This window comes from Calonectris borealis, chromosome 8, assembly GCF_964195595.1.
Source record: "Calonectris borealis chromosome 8, bCalBor7.hap1.2, whole genome shotgun sequence".
Classification (NCBI taxonomy): Eukaryota; Metazoa; Chordata; class Aves; order Procellariiformes; family Procellariidae; genus Calonectris; species Calonectris borealis.
In genome coordinates, this window is record NC_134319.1 from 65,569 (window position 1) to 86,037 (window position 20,469).

A 20,469-nucleotide genomic window follows, 5' to 3' on the forward strand; every position below is an offset into this window, starting at 1 on the left:
AATCCCAGCTGGCAACTCAGCACCACACAACCGCTCACTCGCTCCCCCCTCAGTGGGAGGTGGGAGAGAATTGGAAGGGCAAAAGTGAAAAAACTCCACTTGTAAGGAAAAGGGGGGGGAAAAAAACCCCAAACAACAGAGAGAAAAACCCCAGACAGACAAGCGGTACAAATGAAAACAATGGCTCACCGCCAACCGACGGATGCCCAGCCAGCCGCAGCCCAGCAGCGCCCCCCCCGCCAACCGCCCCCCGAGTTTTATTTCCTGACGTCACAGGGTCTGGAACATCCCCTGGGTCCGCCGGGGTCAGCTCTCCCAGCGGTGCCCCCTCCCAGGCCCTCGCGCACCCCCAGCCCGCTCGCCGGCAGGGCGGGGCGAGGAGCAGCACAGCCCCCGGCGCCGTGCAAGCGCTGCTCAGCAGGAACCCACGCAGCCCCGCGTCACCGACGCTGTTTGCAGCACAAACCCAAAACGCAGGAGGAGGGAGAGCCGGGTGGGAGTGGGGTGCGGGGGAGCGGGAGGGGGGTGCCAGAGTTTGGGCGGGGGGCAACGGGCAGGTTGGCGGGGCAGGCAGCACCCCAGGGGTCCGGGGCAGAGGGGTTACGGCGAGGCAGTGCGGAACACGGAGGGTGGGAGGAGGGAGAGGAGAGAGGAGGGCAGTGCGGGCACGAGGTAGGAGGGCAAGGGATACGGGGGACGCGTCACAGGGAAAACCTCGCACGGGGGGAAAAACCTCGCACGGGAAAGGCGGGGCGGACACCGGGAGGGGCGGGGGGGGACATGCGTGGGGGTGACCTACGCCAGGGGGTCCACCCGGGACCACCCACAGCAGAAAACTCGCCTGGGATAACCCGCAACAGATAATCCGTTCCCGATGACTGACCCTCGCTGGATAACCACGAGCGATGCCCCTCAAGTGGCTGGTGTTTCACCCCAAATCTTCCCCAAATTGGGGTTTTTTTTGCTTTTCCATAATATCAAAATTGGGGTTTTTTCCTTTTCCAAAACATTCCACCATTTGGAGGTTTTTCAACGCTTTTTCACAACAAAAATTGGTGGTTTTTGCTTTTTTGTTTTGTGTGTGAAAATGGGTTTTTTTTTGCTTTCCGGCTGCCCAAATCCAGGCGGATTTGGCTTTCCCGGGAGCTCCAAGTTGGGTATTTTTCCCCCAAAATTGCGGGCTTTTTTTTCCCCACCCCTTGCAGGCCCCGAATTAGGGGTTTTGTGGTATTTTTAGGCCATGGCGGCAGGTCCCGCTCTGCGTGCGCAGCCCTGCAGGGGAAAGTCCCTGTTGGGGGAACTGGCCCCCAATCAGGATGGGAACAGGCGGAAAAGGAGAACAGGGAAGAGGCAGCTTTTGAAAGCGCTTTTATATCTTCAATAGAGGTGTTTCGGGGCGGGGGGGGGAGGGGGGGGAGGAGGGTGTCGAGTTTTAAAATCCTTTCTGTAAACAGGGTTTCTTTGCATTTTAAAAACCTTATTATCAGAGACATTTACACTTAATGTATTTACACATATCTCTATATATATATTTAGTGAATATATTTATGTTTCACTTATATCCCCGTTTCCCACTTATTATATATACTACCTGCTCAGACTATGGATCTGTTGACTTCCATATTTTGAACACTTAAATGTCTTTATAGACTTCTCTATTTACACTTACATATATTTACACCTATATCTTTATAGACTTAGATTTTAGACTTAGATGTCTATTTACACTTGTACATAATCTCTTAGATTACATATAATGTCTATGTAGACTATGTAACACGTAGTAAGTGTAGATAGCGGTATCTATTCAGACCTTTTTCTATTTTAAATTCCTTCATGTATAAAATGTATCATCCTTTTTGCATTTGGAAGTTCTTTATTTTTTAATTTATAGAGACGTGAGTTACTTTTGTATTTTAAAACCCTATATACATCTTTCGAATTTTTTTATACTCTAAAATCCTTTATATAATAGGGCAGATATAGGTTCTTATTTTGAAATCCTTTTGTACGTATAAATTAATATTATTTTTCAATATATGTAACAAGGAGAGATTTTTTTTCTCTTTCGAGGCCTCACAGATATATTTACAGTTTTTAAAAATTTTTGAACGCCCCCCCATGAATTTTCAGGCCATTTGGGCTGTGACCCCCTTTGGGGGGGGGGGAGGGGGGGACACGGACCCCCATGACCCCCCATTCCCCACTCACCTGCTCCTCCACGGCATCATCACCCCCGTGGTGATGCTGGGGTGCCCCAAATGACATCATCACCCCTCCAGGCCCCCCAACCCCCCCTTTTTATTCACCCCCCCAAAAAGACACAAAACGAGGGAAACGGCCCCAACCGGCAGCTCGTTACTTTAATAATGCCGTTTACGTATGTACGCACGCACCCCCGCCAAAAAGGGGGGCTCTGCTAGAAAGATAAAGGAGGGGCGGCCCCCCCAAACGCTTGCAGCCCCCCCCAGCCCCCGTCCCGCAGGCTGCCAGCCGGCCCCTTACCCTCAGCACGCCTAACGACCGGCAGGCAAACCCAGGCCGGGGGTCTCTCCTGAGCACCACGGGACGCTCACAGCGAGGCATCTGAAAAACAAAAATCCCAACGGATATTTCAGCACGTTAAAAAAACAGCACCGAAGGCAGCAGAGGAATTCGGTCAGGATAAGGGAGAGGGTAGCAGTCGAGCTAAAGGAGGGTGCCAGGCAAACGGGTCAGCTCGAAACACAACGCCGCCTTTAAAAGCTCGAGCGATTCGAACGCTTAAAATCAGCGTGAAGACTAATTGACACAATTCTGAACACGTTCTTCGCAGAGAAGTAAACGCTCTCGCTGGTGTCGGAAAACGCCTCGTCCCTTCCTTACAGCACCGCTGCCGGGAGATAACCCCGTGAGGCTGCAGGACAAGGGCGCGCCGTAATCAGCATCTACGCGCACGGATCCACCGCCGCAGCTCCAGCCCTTGCGCTGCTGCTGCTGCTGCTGCGCATCTCGCTCGCTTGGCCGATAAAGCTGAAAGTGAAGCGTAAAACTTTGAAGAGTAAAATGAAAAAGAAAGAACAAATCTCAGCAATTCATTTTATGCTAAAAAGGCGTGCGCACGCTTACATACGTACAATGAGAAGACTCATACTATAAAAATATTTGATTTTCCTTTTGCGTTAATTGAAATTGCGTAGCTGTGAATTCATACCATTAAATTATCTACCTCCAAGCTACACAGCTATCGTTTGACCAGGGGTTTTGCGTGTGTGACATGACTAGGAGGGACGCCTGGCCAGCTGCGCCGAGACCGATGCTACCGAACTGCCGGGGAAACGCGCCGTCGAAAGCGAGATAGAAATAAAGTGCTTCAGAGCACTCTGCCAAAAGATCAGGAAAAAAGCCCCTAACGTTCAGTTGCCTCTCTTTTTAAACGTTTAGAGCAACTACCCAACTGCTTAAGCACACCTAATAAATTATACACTACAGCTATTTGGCAGTTGCAGTTTAAACAATGCAAGTCAGTTTGGAAATTAGACAATTTTAACTTTCTTTTGGGGGGGGGGGGGGCAGGCGGTGGGGAATATCAAATCCCCGGTGCTGCAATACGTAAGGCTACCAAAAAGGACTGGCAGGTTTGCTAACGCTGTTGGCTGTACCCAAGCGTGCGGAGGAACGCGTCTTTACGATCTCTCGACCGTTACACCCGAGAACCAAAGATCAGCCATACGTCGACTATTGGAAGATGTGCTGCGCTTGGGTCCTTGCAAGGAAATCGATTTAACTCCTTTTTTTTTTCCAGAGAGAGTGAAAAGTCTCCTTGCGGATGACTTCTACTGCCAAGCACGTCATCTCTGAAGATCCATTCTGATGGGAAGTTCGTAAAAGGCAACTCCTTTGAATGAAAACGATTTCCATTCTGGAAAATCTCTTTCCAACCGAAGTCAAAATTACGCGCTGCAGGTTAGGAAAAAGGACATTAGAGAATCAGTAACTCACCGAAAACACATCAGGACTCTCTGTCGCTAGTTACGAGGCTGCTACCGCTTCTCGGGAAAGCCTGGAAAACACACCGAAGCGACGCCGATTTGTCCCGTGTTGTCCACGCCTCTTCTTTGACCTTGATTGCTTTTAGCACAGATGCTAGTATCTCAGTAAGGTTTTCGAGTGCTCCTGTAAGGTATTTTAAACACTGACTGACTGAAAAAGCATAAAGCTTTTATCGTGAAAACAAAGCCTGTTTCTCCCGAACATCCGAACTCTTACAAACGGTTCCTTTCCTCTTCTAGTCCAACATTATTTTCACAGCACCCTTTAATAGCAAGCACACAGAAACAGAAGACTCTGCTTTCAGGAAGAGAAAATAGACGAAGGAAAGCAAGCCTTGAATAGGCGTACCACGCTCCAGAACAGACCTTTATTTTTAGTATTTGTGTTAAAATATTTCATGTTAAAAAATCAGATAGAAGGAGAGCTGCCACATTCTTCATGTTAACTGTAAAGTCCACACTACAAGCACCTTAGGAAAAATGCAGACACATATCACAGGCATACCTTGTTCTTGCAGACCACTATGGATCCTTTCCATCCGTCTCGTACTTTCACGGCAGTTGACATTCTGCTGAGAGGAAAGGCAAAAAAAAAAAAAAAACAACAAACCACGTTTAGCACAAAGCTTCCTTTTCTGTGAAGACTACAACTGAATGGAGGAGAAAGTATTTTGCATCATCTTTGGTGCAGTTGTTGAGACAGGCCACTAGAGCTTATGCATGTTTTAGACCACCATGCCTTTTTTTTTTGGCTCATCGGCAGCTTTAGTTTCGCTAGAACTCACTTGCCTAGAGACGCGCAGGTGACAGGCACAGACACCTACGTACGTTTTCTCAAGCCTAAGTAGAGCCGCGATTTCCTCACCCTATACGTCCCAAGTTGAGTATTTTTGTTAAAGAGTACGGCAACCCGTCTGTCCTCGCGAACTCGCTGCAAAAGAGGAATCCTTTTTTCCAGGCCGTTTCTCTAGACGGTCAAGATCTTTGAAAACTGCAGTTGTGCCACCAAACCTGCTCAGGGTCCCTCCCAACCTTCGACCATCGTTAGATTTAACAGGCACACGCTCTATTCCGTCTTCCAACAGCAAAAATACATAACGCCCCCAGACCCCTAGCGCAACCCTACGGACGTCCACACGCACCTCGCTGTTTTGATGAGGAGCCACTGAGCACCCCTGCGAGCACAGCGGGATCATGCGCAAGACCAGTGTCCTGGTTTCGGCTGGGATAGAGTTAATTCTCTTCCTGGTAACTGGTATAGCGCTGTGTTTTAGATTTAGGACGAGAAAAACGTGGATAACACGCTGATGTTTTAGTTGTGGCTAAGTAGCGCTTACGCTAGTCGGGGACTTTTCAGCTTCTCATGCCCTGCCAGCGAGAAGCTGGGAGGGACCTTAGCCAGGACAGATGACCCAAACCGGCCAAAGGGACAGTCCATACCATATGACGTCACGCTCAGTACATAAGCTGGGGGAGTTGGCCGGGCGGCGGCGACTGCCGCTCGGGGACCGGCTGGGCATCAGTCGGCGGGCGGTGAGCAATCGCATTGTGCGTCGCTTATTTTGTATATTCTTTTATCGTTACGATTGTTTCCCCTTCCTGTTCTGTCCCATTAAACTGTCTTTACTTCACCCCACGAACTTCACTTTTTTTTCCCGATTCTCTCCCCCACCCCACTTTGGGGGCAGGGGGAGCGAGCGAGCAGCTGCGTGGTGTTTAGCTGCCTGCCGGGTTAAACCACAACGACCAGCTTCACCTACGCCGATTTCCGCGAATGCAGCTTCTGAAGCTTTAAACTGAAAACCGTATCTTGACACTTTGCCGCGGCAGAAACGATCCGTAACTAGAACTCTACAAAAACGCAGTAACGCAAATTGCAAACCCACAGCAGCGACAGCTTCAGAAATATTTCTACCGGGAACAAGGGAGAAAAACAATACAGTTTCATCTCACGCACAGGAAAGCAGCAGGCAGAGAAAAGGGTCGGCATTCGTAGCCCTTGCAGAACGCAGGCATTCTCCTTCCATTCCTAAACCCGCCTCTTAGGTCGAAACATCACAACACTACTACGGCAATATCGAGAGCAGGGAACAACAGCCCTGCCGCTGGATGTGCTACTGACTGATGCTATTTACGTAGCAGGACACCTAGACAGAGGGGCACGTTTTTCCACACACAACCCTGAACTTCCTGAAAATTTATGTTTACCAAAACGAGCCATTTGGAACACATTGCCAAACAATGTTTGGCAATAAAACTTTGATGTGTTTGACACACACAAATTTGGGGTAACTCGCTACTTGCTTCCTGCTGTTGTTGTTCTTCCTTCAGAAATTCTACTTGTAGCCAAGTTATTCGCTACCGGTTCAAGCATTTACCTTCCAGGTATTACCAGCACATTTACACAGGCGAGGAACTAAATCGCTCTTCTAAAACTACCCGAGTGAAAATTACAGCCACGAAAGAGGAGTGACAGAGAAGAAAAGGAGAGGTCAGGCAGCAAGAGAGCTCTGCAGGCTGCCACCAGTCAACATCGCACTCTTTTAAAAAAAAAAAAAAAAAAAACAAAAAAAACCCAACAAACCAAAAAATAACACAAACACAAAAAGCCCACAAAAACCAACAACAAAACAAAACCTTGACGTTGTACCTTTTTTTTCTTTTGGAGCTCGTCCCTGTCTCAGCAGATTGTCTCGTCAGAGCATGAAATGCAGATGATCCGTATCCCGATGACATCTGCACGCGATGAACACGTGTTCAGAAATAGTCCAGATCTGTAAGACCGGTGTCATTTGTGTGGTTTTAATAATCATAACTCCGTTTTATTGACCGATGCATTTGCGAGGAAACTAAGTAACTTTTAAACGTAGCCTCTCCTTGGGGAGAAAAATGCGTTAGGGAGTGAAAAAAATGATGATTCAGAGCTCCCAACCACGACGGAGCAGCGGGGAAATTAACAAAAGTGAAGGCCAACAGCAGCAACACGAAGCGACATTTGGCTTTAATTCTGATCACGTACTTAAGCGGCTCTCCAAGTCTATACCTCGATCCTATGAATGACTAGCCCTTTTTTGGAAGGACCAACTTTTTTCCTTAAAAGTCCTAGACTGAAGACTCCACTGAACAGAACGTGGATTGAGCCACAGGACAACGTGCCATCAACACTCTCAGGAAAAAAAAATCAAGTAAAAATCAAGTTTAAATATCAGTTTCCATCGTGTCTCATTCATTCCGTTTCTAGTGACACCTGGGTGCTCCAAAATTCACTATCCTGACACCACGTAGTACTACAAATTGAGTTATGCCTATAAAAATAAAAGGCTATTTCCAACCTGCCCATAAAATCAGTATGAACAAACAGAAGAGAAACACTTGAACTTAAAGAAGGACACAGGCAGCTCTTAATTTTTCGTAGATGAAAGCTCATTCTTTTCCCTGAAAGGAAAACACTCGTAACTACCCGGGTTAGTTACGCTAACGAGGGTACGTAGGCACGCTCTGTTCACGGCAATTGTTCATCAGCTTTTCTGCACCGGCAGCAAATTTGCCTTTTCCCTGGGTTTGACGTGGAGCACCTGCAGCGTCCTTGAACGCGCCAATGTTTCTCCCGGCTCCCCCGGCCCCACACGTGCCATCACCTGAGCAGCAAGCGGCATCAACCACGCAGGATTTTCTTCACGTGACGCAGAAGGTGACGCTGGGAAAAGAGGAGGCACAAAATGAACCTGTTTGTCACACCCAGCCAACGGCGAAAACCCAGGGAAGGATTCTGCCGTGCGGGGCCGGGCTGTGCACCCCGGCAGCTCCAGCCGGCCGGTTTCGCTCCCCTTTGCCGGGTACCGGGGAGACACCGCCGCCTCGTGCTGCCGCCTGCCCCCCGGGGAGAGCCGGGGGACCCCCACCTCACTTCAGCCCTCGGGAACGGGTCCGGGAGAGACCCTCCACGCAAAGAGAGCGGATCCACGCGTGGCGTGGATTTAATCCCCGAGGGAAGAGGCCGGGCTCCCCGCTGGCAGAAGGACAACTCGCCTCCCTGCCGCTCGGAGCGCCTTGCTGGGGACAGCCCTGCCTGCGCCTGGCTGCTCTTCAGCCGTGCTGGGAGTGCAGTCTGGCCGACGGATGCTCCGGCAAACAGACACTGCAGCGAATCGCAGCTCCCGCTCGTTACAGCTGCTGGTAATTTTGCCTCTGGCTAAGGCATGCCCCAGACAGCGGACACCTCATCTCGTTCCAGCTCCTGCTTGCGACGGTTCTGGCTAATTGAAGCTCCAGCTCTGCACCGTTGATTTCAGCTCCTTCTCCTTACAAGCTCCAGCTGTTTGCAACAGCCTGGGCTTTTGACAAGGTCGTAAACCAACCGCTGTCAAAACTCGACTATTAGGATTAAATATCATAGTTGGACATTGTATAAACATTAATCAGTTTGTAGGACTAATCAGTTAATAACTATTCGAAGCAGTCGACAAGCAAGAGCTGGACTCGAAGAGGGCGTGCGGGGTCTGAAAAGCAGAGACCACCTCTTCCCCCCAGAGACCACCGCACATGTTGAGTTGGGCCTGGTGCATGCCGGCCTCCCGCACTTCGGGGTCCGGCAGGACCAGAGCCCCTCCCCCTGGGGAGGGTCCACGCACCCTGCCCACCCCCTGCTTTCCCCTGCAGCCCCCAATGCCTGCCCACCCCCCCGCACAAACGGCCAAACCGGCTTCTGCTTTGGGCCCCCAAACCAGCTCACTTGGCACCCATTTCTGAGCCCAAAAACCCAGCTGCTGCGCCTGTTCTCAAGGCCCAAAGATGCCCCCGGGGAGGGCAAGCGCTTGTGTGATGCTTCGGGCAGAAACGGGGCTTTGAAAGGTCTGATCCCGGTGCCGGGGGAGCAGAGGCGAGCTGGCTGGGACCAGCTTTTGCTCCTGGAACAACCCCAAGTCCCTGCTCCGAGGTCTTCCCCTTGGGGCCCTGGGGTGGACCTGTCCCTCCCCTTCAAATGCTCCAGCAGTTTCGGGGGCAGAAGGCCGTTTCTAAGCCCTCTCTCCAGCAGCTCCTCCCTCGACTTGGCCAGTGAAGCCCCCAGACTCGAGCACCTCGCTGAGGCGGGCGGCCTCCATTGCCTACAGGCTGCCCGTCTGCCTGCAGGGAGGGCTGGGGGGTCCCCGGCCCCACGGGGCGACAGTGGGGACTCGCAGGGAGGGTCTGTTTGCACACAGCGCCCCCCCCGCCCCGGCCCCACTGCGCGGCCCCCCTAGGGAACACAGCGCCCCCCCCCCGGCCCCACTGCGCGGCCCCCCTAGGGCACACAGCCCCCCCCCCCCCCCCCAGCCCCACTCCCCAGATGAGATGCTCACAGCCCCTCCTCCGCCTGGAGCCCCCCCAGCCCCCCTCCCCGGAGCCTGCAGGACCGCCCCCCCCCCGCCACAACCCCACTCCTCGGCTCCCCGGGCCCCTCACACTCACGCTGCGCCGCCGCCTCGGTGCAGAGCCCGCCGCGCGCCCCGTTGAAATACCCTCCGCAGCCAATCAGCGCGCGGCTCCACCGCACGGCCCGCGCGGGGCAAGCCGGGAGTTGTAGTCCCCGTCCCGGCACCGCGCATGCGCGCGGCGCCTCGTGCAGCCCGGCTGCCTCTACATCGACACCCGTACAATGGAGGTGATCGTGCACCGACCCTGGTGCAACCCTTGTGCCCCCCATGCTCGCAGCCCCTCCCCGGTGTTTGCAAGCGCCTCCCAGCCCCAGGACCCCCGGTGCTCACAGCACCCGACCACACCATTTTCCAGCCCCGTGGGAGCCCCAAGCCCCACTCTCAAGCCCCGCCAGGACCCACAGCCCCACTCCCCAGCTCCTTGGGGGACTGCAGCCCCCGCCCCCAGCCCCACTCCCCAGCCCCCCTAGGACACACAGCCCCACTCCTCAGCGCATCCAGGGCGCACAGCCCCGCCCAGCCCCCCTCCCCGGCCCCCTCCGGGACGCACAGCCCCCCCCAGCCCCACTCCCCGGCCCCCTCCGGGACGCACAGCCCCCCCCAGCCCCCCTCCCCGGCCCCCTCCGGGACGCACAGCCCCCCCCAGCCCCCCTCCCCGGCCCCCTCCGGGACGCACAGCCCCCCCCAGCCCCCCTCCCCGGTCCCCCCGAGACGCACAGCCCCCCTCCTCAGTCCCCCAGGGGGTCCGCAGCCTCCCGCCAGCCCGCCGTGCCCGCGGCACCTCAGACTACTGCCGCCGCCGCCTGGGTGCAGACCCCGCCGCGCGCCCCGTTGAAATATCCTCCGCAGCCAATCAGCGCGCGGCTCCTCCGGGCCGCCCGCGGGGGGCACGCCGGGAGTTGTAGTCCCCGCCCCGGAAGTGCGCATGCGCACGGCGCCTTGTGCAGTGCGGGTGCCTGCGCAGAGACCCCCGTGCAACGGTGGGGATTGTGTTGTCCGAAAAGCGGATTCGTGCCCGGCGTGCAAGTAACCAATTCCACACGCTCAGGAGAGATATTGTTTTATTCAGGCCTGGGTGCTCGGTGGACTTGCCACAAATCAAGCACACACGGTCTAATCACCTTTCTGTTTATATCCATGCTTCTCATACATATTTTAAGTTTCCTTGTTACATATTCGTTACATTTCCGAGAACTAATTATAATATTGCATCATCTTAAACACATGCGCACTAAAGCCTTTAGGGTCTTCTTGCGGGTCTTGGGTGGTCTCTGGTGGTCGGCAGGGCAGTGAACTCTTCATGAACTTATTTCCTCTTTACCTTATAGGGTCGCAGTTTGTCCCTGAGCCATGCTTGGACCACGTCTGTTTATAGTTTCCATAGCTAAAATTAATTATCACTACTTCTAAAACACACACCTGTTAGTTACCTAACTTCTAAGCAACAAGTCTTCATTGTTTAAAATTACAGAAGCGAGCAATATAGTTTAGTTTGTTGTGGATTCTATCTATCACCATAGTGTTCTTAAATTAAAACATAGAATCATAGAATCATAGAATCATTAAGGTTGGAAAAGACCTCTAAGATCATCGTGTCCAACCGTCAACCCAACACCACCATGCCCACTACACCATGTCCCTAAGGGCCTCATCTACACGTCTTTTAAATACCTCCAGGGATGGTGACTCCACCACTTCCCTGGGCAGCCTGTTCCAAGGCCTGACCACTCTTTCAGTAAAGAAATTTTTCATATACATCTTGATCTCCTCCAATCAAACACCCACTCACTAGCTTCATCATTCTGGTTTCTTATTAACTGGTCTTTTAACCCAGTTCTGGGTGAGGGCTATACACAGGATGATAACACTTTGAAGATTAATATTGATTAAGATTAACATTAACAATTCCCCCCTTTGAGACTTATGATGTTAAACATCATGAGTCTCATAATACTTATTTTCTACAAAAAGATACAAATTGAATCATACAACATGTAATCATAACTAAAATAACGATCAGTACCACAAACAAAAATAATTGTCTAAGCCAATTTAAATTTGGAAGCCACGAGAACAACCAAGAAAATCTAATCCTTCCAGTTCTTTAAACCCATATGCCAAATCTTTTAATTGTTGGATTTTCTTCTCCACTAACTGTGAATTATCACTTAAATTAAAACAACACATTCCTTTAAATTCTTCACAGCCATGATTGTGTCTTAAAAGTAAATAGTCAATTGCAGCCCTGTTTTCAAGTGTGGCTTCTCTTATTTGTGTCATTTCCATACCAATAGTCGAAAGTGCTTGGGAGGTATAATTTATATCTTTTCTTACCAAACAAGAACTATACATCTCTCCCACAGAATTTTCGGCTGCAATACAAAAGGAAGACATGTCGGTTACTTCTCGGGCTAAAAGTTCCCAGATATTTCGATTTCTATAACAAAAATTGAGAATCAATCTGACTGATCGTTATTATTAACAACAACACATTTTACATCTTCCTTCTCTCTCTAATTTAATTCTGTTCAAAATCAAATTGTTACACTAATTTAGCAGCATCTCCAGTATCTCATTGAACACGCCGCAAAGTTAACTTCAATGGTTCCTTAAATACAGATGTCCACAGTCCAGGTGGAATTTTTTTAATCCTCGTATAATGAATCCAAGAATCTATTCCTTCTAGTTTCACAGCAGTGTTTGTTATTAACAGCACCTGGAAAGGTCCTTTCTACTTTTCTCCAAGAGGGTCGTCCTTCCACGTTCGCAAATAAACTTGATCCCCTGGATTAAATGAGTGTACTGGAAATTCAAGAGGTAAAGGTGTCTTCAAAAGGACATACTTATGGAAAGAATTCAACACCTTACTCAAAGATAAAAGATATTCAGTTAATACTTTTTCTCCTATTACATGCATTTGTTCTGATCCTCCTGTCAAATTAACACTATCAGGTTTTCCATATAAAATTTCAAATGGACTCACTTTTTCTTTAGCTCTAGGGGTCACCCTAATTCTCAACAAGGCAAGTGGTAAGGCTTCGATCCACTTCAATTGAGCTTCCTGACATATTTTAGAAATTTGTCTTTTCAATGTTTGATTCATCTTTTCCACCTGCCCACTAGATTGAGGTCTCCAAGGGGTATGGAGATCCCACTTAATCCCTAATGTTTCACTCATGTTTTTAACAACCTCTGCTACAAAATGTGGACCTCTGTCTGAGGATATTCCTAAAGGGACTCCAAACCTTGGAATTATTTCTTTCAACAAATGTTTTACAACCTCTTTTGCCTTGTTGGTTCGACACGGGAAAGCTTCCGGCCATCCAGAGAAGATATCTACCAATATCAATAGATATCGGTATTGGTTACATCGCGGTAACTCTGAAAAATCTATTTGCCAATACTCACCGGAAGTTATGCCTCTTTTTACCTCTCCAGGAGGCGGTCGGATTTGTATTTTCGGACAAATCTCACATTCATTACTCACACTTTTAGCAATCAATAACATTTTGGTTCCTATCGCATATCGTCTTACTGATTCCACCATTGCCTCTGTTCCCATATGTGTTTCAGCATGGGTTTTGACCATTAATTTCTTCATAATTTCAGGGGTCACTATACATTCTCCATGTGAAGTTATCCACCATCCTTGATCATTCTTCTTACAATGTAATAACATAGCTAATTTATTTTCTTTCTCATTATAATTTGGGGATTCCACCTGAATTTCTTTTGATGGAATTAAAACATAAATCATAGTATTTAATGCTACACGTTTAGCAGCCTTATCTGCTTTTCGATTTCCTTGTATTACTTTTGAGTCCCCTTTTTGATGAGCTTTACAATGAATCACCGCAACTTCTTTAGGTTTCTGTACTGCTTCCAACAAATTCAAAATCTCTGTTCCATATTTTATAGGGGTACCGCTAGCAGATAAAAGTCCTCGCTCCTTCCATATTGCTCCATGAGCATGCACAACTCCAAAAGCATATTTAGAATCTGTATAGATGTTAACTCTTTTACCTTTAGCCAAATTTAAGGCTTTTGTGAGGGCTATAATTTCTGCTTTCTGGGCGGATGTATTTGGAGGTAATGCTTTTACTTCTCGATCTTCAGTTAAAGTTACCACGGCATAACCAGCCCTCCTTTCTCCTTTTACAACAAAGCTGCTTCCATCAGTAAATAATTCTTCATCCGGAGTTTGGAGAGGGACATCTTTCAGATCTGGCCTGCTGGCATACACCTGTTCGATAACTTGTAAACAATCATGGTTAAGATCACGCTCTTTTTCACTTGGCATTAAAGAGGCAGGATTTTCTTCAGGGCCTTTGGTTGCCTCATACAATGGTTTTGCCATCAAACCATAATTTGGAATCCAAAGGCGACACCATCCAGCCATTCCTAGAAATCCTCTCAAACTCTCTTTTGGATTGAGGGGGTGCCATCCTGCAAATGGCTTCTTTTCTACCATTTCCCAATCTTCGCTGTCCTCGGGAAATCTCAAACCCCAAATAAATTACAGTTTGTTTTGCAATTTGTGCTTTCTTCTCTGACACCCTGTAGCCAGCCATTCCCAAAAAATTTAGGAGGCTAACAGTCTTTTCTTTGCAGATCTCAGTAGTATCTGCTCCCAATAGGATGTCATCAACACACTGAAGGAGGGTGATTTGATCTTCCTTACCGGACCACTGTTCCAGTTCCTTATTCAGAGCTGCTCCAAAGATGGTTGGGCTATTTTTAAACCCTTGTGGCAGCACGGTCCAGCAGAGCTGAGTCCTCCTCCCAGTCGAAGGATCTTTCCATTCAAAAGCAAAAATCTTTTGGCTGTTTTCTTCCAGAGGTATACAAAAGAAAGCATCTTTCAAATCTATAACAGAGAAATATGCATTTGATTCATTGATAGTTGTTAACAGCGTATATGGATTAGGGACTATTGGGTGAATGTCCACCACTAACTGGTTTATCGCTCTTAAATCTTGAACCAGCCTATATCCTTGGTTATGTGGCTTTTTCACTGGAAGGACAGGAGTATTATAATCAGATTGACATTCTCTTAAAAGTCCGTATTTAAGAAAATTATTTATTATTGGCTCCAAACCTTTTCTGGCTTCTATACTAATAGGATATTGTTTCTTTCTTACCGGTCGAGCTCCTGTTTTCAATTCAACTTTTACCGGTTCCACATTTTTCGCTCTTCCTGGTTTCTCTGTTGCCCAAACAAAAGGGTAAACTGCATCTTTAATCTCTTCTGGAATTTCTTCAGATTCATCTGTGTTTGTCTGTAATAAATAAACTTGGGCTTGCCAGGCATTAGCTTCAGGAAAATGAACTTGGATCTTTCCTTTTTTAAAGTTAATTTGTGCTCCCAATTTATTCAATAAATCCCGTCCTAAGAGAGGCATGGTGCATTCCGGTATATATAAAAATTCATGCATCAGTGTTTTTCCTCCAATTTTACATTTTAAAGGTTTCAAAAAAGGCCTTATCTCCTTCTTTCCCGTGACCCCAACAATAGATACATTAAATTTATTCATTGGTCCTTTACATGTATTTATAACAGAATATTTTGCTCCAGTATCTACTAAAAAATCGACTACTTCATCTCCCGGCTTTACTGGAACCAGGGGCTCAGCTGGGAAAATATCATTTTCTACCCCCGGTCCCCATCATTCAGAGTCTCCTCCCATCATAAGTAAATCAGCTTCAGGTGGTATCTGCTGTGACTGAGTCATGACTGCTCCTTTGTTCTCTGGACACTCACTCTTCCAGTGTCCCTGTTTCTTGCATACAGCACATTGATTAAATCCTAATGGGGTATATTGTTTAAACATATCTCTACCTCCTCCGCCTTTTCCTCTCAAATACCCTCTACCTCTACCTCTCAAATATCTTCTACCTCTTCCTCCAGCTGATCCTTGGGCATTTACAAAAGCAGCTGCTAAAATAGCAGCTTTTTGTTTCCTGTCTTTTATTTTTTCTTTTTCCTGATTTTTCTCTTCCTCCTCTTCCCTATTGTTATACACCTTATAAGCAATTTCAATTAACTGTGATATAGTAATTCCTGTAATCCCATCCACTTTTTGCAATTTCTTTCGAATATCTGGAGCAGCTTGCCCTACAAACAAAGTAGTAAATATTGCTCTATTCTCATCAGTCTCAGGATCTAAGTCTGTCCATTTCCTAGCTGCCTCACATAATCGTTCATAAAAGGTGGATGGGTCCTCTGTTTTTCCCTGAATTATTTGAGTCAATTTCGCCAAATTCTTTGGGCGGGATATTCCATTCTTTACTCCATACAAAATTAATTGTTGATACTGTTTAATCATCAATTTCCCATCATTACTATTAGGATTACAATTTGGGTCTTGAGTTAGCATAAAATGAGCAGGATCTTCTTTTGCATTTATTCTCTCATTTTCTATATTTGCTTTTTCTAATATTACCCTCTTTTCTTCAGGAGTAAACAAATTATTCAAAAGAATTTTAATACCTTGCCAATTTGGATTATGATTTTCAATAATTGTTTGAAAAGGTCTATACTCCTTTTCAGAATTCTTTCGACATGATCCTGCTAATTCTTTCCAATTCATTAAATCAGAAGTTGTAAATGGTACTTTCACAAATACTGGCTCCCCCCTTGGGCCCACTGCCTGGCGAAGGGGTGCTAACCCTTGCTGGGTTCTAGTCCTGCCAGCTATCGGACTAAAAGTATTGCTTCCTCTTGCTTCGGTTTCAGAAGTTTCATTTTTACTTGGTGGTACTAACATTTGTGTATCTTCCTCTTCTTCTCCTAGTTTTAAACATCATTTTCCTATGCTACAAGCAGAACAACAATGCACTTTTGGTTCCTTATTTTCCATCATCATCATCATCACATTAAAATCTAAATCTAAAAGTTTATATTTTTTCCAAATTTCATGATCATTTCTCAAAGAAAAAAAAAACAAATTACATAAGGTACCTCATAACATTAATTGTAAAATAGTATTATATTGCAAGGTTCCCAATTCTGGCCATTTTTCCTCATCTTCTAATTTATACATTGGCCACCATTTAGTACAATATTCAATTAATTTATCCTTTCTCAAAGGATTACCCCCAAATTTTCCCCAATGTTTAATGATGCATCCTAAGGGGGAACAAGGTGTTACTTTTGATGGTTGAGCTCCCATATCTTTACCAAAAAAAGAACGTTCTTTACCACAACTTCATATACTCCAGTCGTCACTGTCAAACGCATATGAATATACCGGTTTACCCCTGGCGCCTACAACTTCATATACTCCAGTCGTCACTGTCAAACGCATATGAATATACCTCTTTACCTGTGGCCACAATTCCTTACCAAATGCATGCACAGTTTTATACTCCAGAACAATATCTCATTTACCTTAGCGTTGCACCGTTGAGTCACTCACCTGCTCTGGTCGGGGAGAATACTCACGGAGTCCCCGATCAAAAGGTCGGTGCGCGCTGGAGTCCGGAGAGCAGGGTCTCCCCACCGAGAGCCGGCGAGTCGATCCGGGCAAGGCTTCACAGCAGTCCCATCTGGGTCGCCAAAAACTGTTGTCCGAAAAGCGGATTCGTGCCCGGCGTGCAAGTAACCAATTCCACACGCTCAGGAGAGATATTGTTTTATTCAGGCCTGGGTGCTCGGTGGACTTGCCACAAATCAAGCACACACGGTCTAATCACCTTTCTGTTTATATCCATGCTTCTCATACATATTTTAAGTTTCCTTGTTACATATTCGTTACATTTCCGAGAACTAATTATAATATTGCATCATCTTAAACACATGTGCACTAAAGCCTTTAGGGTCTTCTTGGGGGTCTTGGGTGGTCTCTGGTGGTCGGCAGGGCAGTGAACTCTTCATGAACTTATTTCCTCTTTACCTTATAGGGTCGCAGTTTGTCCCTGAGCCATGCTTGGACCACGTCTGTTTATAGTTTCCATAGCTAAAATTAATTATCACTACTTCTAAAACACACACCTGTTAGTTACCTAACTTCTAAGCAACAAGTCTTCATTGTTTAAAATTACAGAAGCGAGCAATATAGAATCCACAACAAACTAAACTATCTATCACCATAGTGTTCTTAAATTAAAACATATACATCTTGATCTCCTCCAATCAAACACCCACTCACTAGCTTCATCATTCTGGTTTCTTATTAACTGGTCTTTTAACCCAGTTCTGGGTGAGGGCTATACACAGGATGATAACACTTTGAAGATTAATATTGATTAAGATTAACATTAACAATTGTGCAGGGACCTTTGCGCAGCGGGGGGTCGGTGTGTGGAGACCCCCATGCAATGGGGGGGGGGCAGTGCAGGAAGACCCTTATGCAATTGGTTGGTGTGCAGGGGACCCTCGTGCAATGGCGGGCAGGTGCACGGGGACCCTTGTGCGATGGTGGGGATTGTGCAGGACCCTCGTGTGACAGTGGTGGTTATTTTTCTCGGCAGTACCCTTGGGTTCGGGAGCAAAACAGCCGGTGCCTGAAACCACTGGGGTGTTTTGACTGCTGCTGAGCAGCCTCGAGGCCGCCTCCGGTTCCCACATGGCTCCCATGGTGTGCGCGGACCCTCCTGCAACGGGTGCAGGTGTGCAAGGAGGGTGATCCGCGGTAGGGGTCCCTCTCTGGAGGCACCCAGCTCGAGCTGGCACCTAAGAACTAATCAAGGAGTAATGAGGAACCTTCTCTTGCACCTGACGTTAACCAGCGGGATCCCAGGGTCAGACCCTGTTACGGTGATTGGACCCTGGGGAGGTGGCAGAGGGTGCCCTGGACAGGTTGGGGGGGGTCCCTGGGGAGGAGGGGAGCCCCCACCCCCCTGACTGTGGGCACTCCCCCCAAGGAGCAGAGCATGGTGCAAGACTTTAGGGAGGATGAGGGCTAGCAGGTCCCCGACATGGCAGTGCCGGCTCTTCCCAGTGTCTCCCCAGTGCTGGAGGGGGTGTGTGTGTGTGTGTCTCATGACCATGGGGGTGGGGGTGGGGGTGCGGCCTCAGGATGGGGGGGGGGGGCATCCTGGGGTCCAGGAGGGACCCTGGGAGTGGGGTAGGTAGGGGGACATTGGGGAACAGAGGTGTTTCTCGGGAGATTGAGGACACCATGTGGGGAGTTGAGACTGGGAGGGATGACCCTGGGGAGGTGGGGGGCACCGCGGGGAGAAGGGATCCCACCCCCGACACCTGCAGCCACCCCCAGGGGCAGCTGGGACCCCGACCCACTGGGGGACCAGGATGGGAACGATGGGGACTCACTCATGGATACTGCACAGGTAATAAAATAGTTCATGCTGCACCCTGTTGTAGGGTCTCTGGGGTGCCCTGGGCCCTGGGCGCCGAGTCCCCATGACAGCCAGCCCTTCCCGGGGGTCCCCAGGCTGCCGGGCTCCTCTGGCCCCAGCCGGCGGGAGCTGTGTCCTCCCAGCCGCTGGCCACGCAATGGCAGCACCGACCCACGGCCACGCGGAGACAGGGCTGGGGACAGGGCCGGGGTTGCCTGCGCTCCACCTGGGTGGGTCTGCAGGGCTCGGGCAGGGGGGACCCGGCATCCTGCAGCTCCGCTCCCACCCTGGGGACCCCAAACACCCCCGGGGGTGCGTCGCTGTCCCTGTCGCTGGTGGCAACCGGCATGGGGGGAAGGTGACAGTGAGGGTCCCCGCCAGTGGCCCGGAGTTCGTCACCACTGGCGGGACAGGGGACAAGCAGGGCCAGCACCAAGGAGCGACGGCAGCACAGCCTACTCTCTGGGGGTCCCCACCCCCTGTCCCCAGGGGTCCCCTCTGTCCCCGTGTTTTATTGGGGGAACACAGAGCCCAACGACCAGCCGCAGGGACAGGGGACGGGGAGCTGCCCCAGGGATGGGGACAGCACCGGGACACGCCGATACTCTTGGGGGTGCTGGCATGCGGGGGGGGGGCACCCTAACCATTGCCGCCCGGGATGACGAATGCACCGGGATGAGGGAGGCACCGGGATGGGGACGGCGCATGGAGGGGCCAGAGCCGGCGCGCGAACGCCGGGCTGCAGGACCACGCTTCGGCTTCGGGGCGGCAGCCGCGAAGGCGGCGGCGGCGGCGGCGCTGCTGCGCACCTGAGCGGTGCCGGCGCTGCAGTACCGCGATTCGGCCACGGGGCGGCAGCAGCGAGCAGCCGCCGGGCGGCGCGTGCACGGGGGCGGCACCGGCGCTGCAGGTCCGCGCTTTGCAGGCCCAGCGCCCGCCGGCACCGCGCACGTGGGGCGGCAGCGGCGTTTCCTTACCGGAACGAACCAACGAACGCGGCGGCATCACCCCGCAGGCAGCACAGTACGGCATTGCCGTTACCGGCGGACGGCAGCGCGGAGAAAGGGGGCGCCACCGCGCATGCGCGGCTCAAGAGCTGCAGTACCGAATTGTGGTCGCTCGGTGGCAGCAGCGAGCAAAGGAGAGCGCGCCAATGCGCATGCGCGGCTGAAGAGTTGCAGTACCGAATTCTGGTCGCTCGGTGGCAGCAGCGAGCAAAGAAAGGCGCGCCACTGCGCATGCGCGGCTCAAGAGCTGCAGTACCGAATTTTGGTCGCTCGGTGGCAGCAGCGAGCAAAGGAAAGCGCACCACTGCGCATGCGCGGCTCAAGAGCTGCAGTACCCGGTTTTGGTCGCTCGGTGGCAGCAGCGAGCAAAGGAGAGCGCGCCACCGCGCATGCGCGGCTCAAGAGCTGCAGTACCGAATTCTGGTCGGTCGGTGGCAGCAGCGAGCACAGAAAGGCGCGCTACCGCGCATGCGCGGCTCAAGAGCTGCAGTACCCAGTTTTGGTCGCTCGGTGGCAGCAGCGAGCAACGGAGAGCGCGCCACTGCGCATGCGCGGCTCAAGACCTGCAGTACCGAATTCTGGTCGCACGGTGGCAGCAGCGAGTAAAGAAAAGCGCGCTACCGCTCATGCGCGGCTCAAGAGCTGCAGTACCGAATTTTGGTCGCTCGGTGGCAGCAGCGACCAAAGAAAAGCGCGCCACCGCGCATGCGCGGCTCA

The 20,469-nt window shown here is 50.0% G+C and overlaps 1 long non-coding RNA gene across 1 annotated transcript; it reads right to left on the minus strand.

The window, feature by feature from the left end:
• Positions 1–4,544: 4,544 nt before the first annotated feature.
• On the minus strand, positions 4,545–9,562 carry LOC142084662 (uncharacterized). The gene is made up of 4 exons (XR_012674413.1): positions 9,480–9,562; positions 7,670–7,728; positions 6,682–7,197; positions 4,545–4,600 (listed from the first exon to the last, which is right to left on the minus strand). It is a non-coding gene; the product is annotated as an uncharacterized LOC142084662 (long non-coding RNA).
• Positions 9,563–20,469: the final 10,907 nt, after the last annotated feature.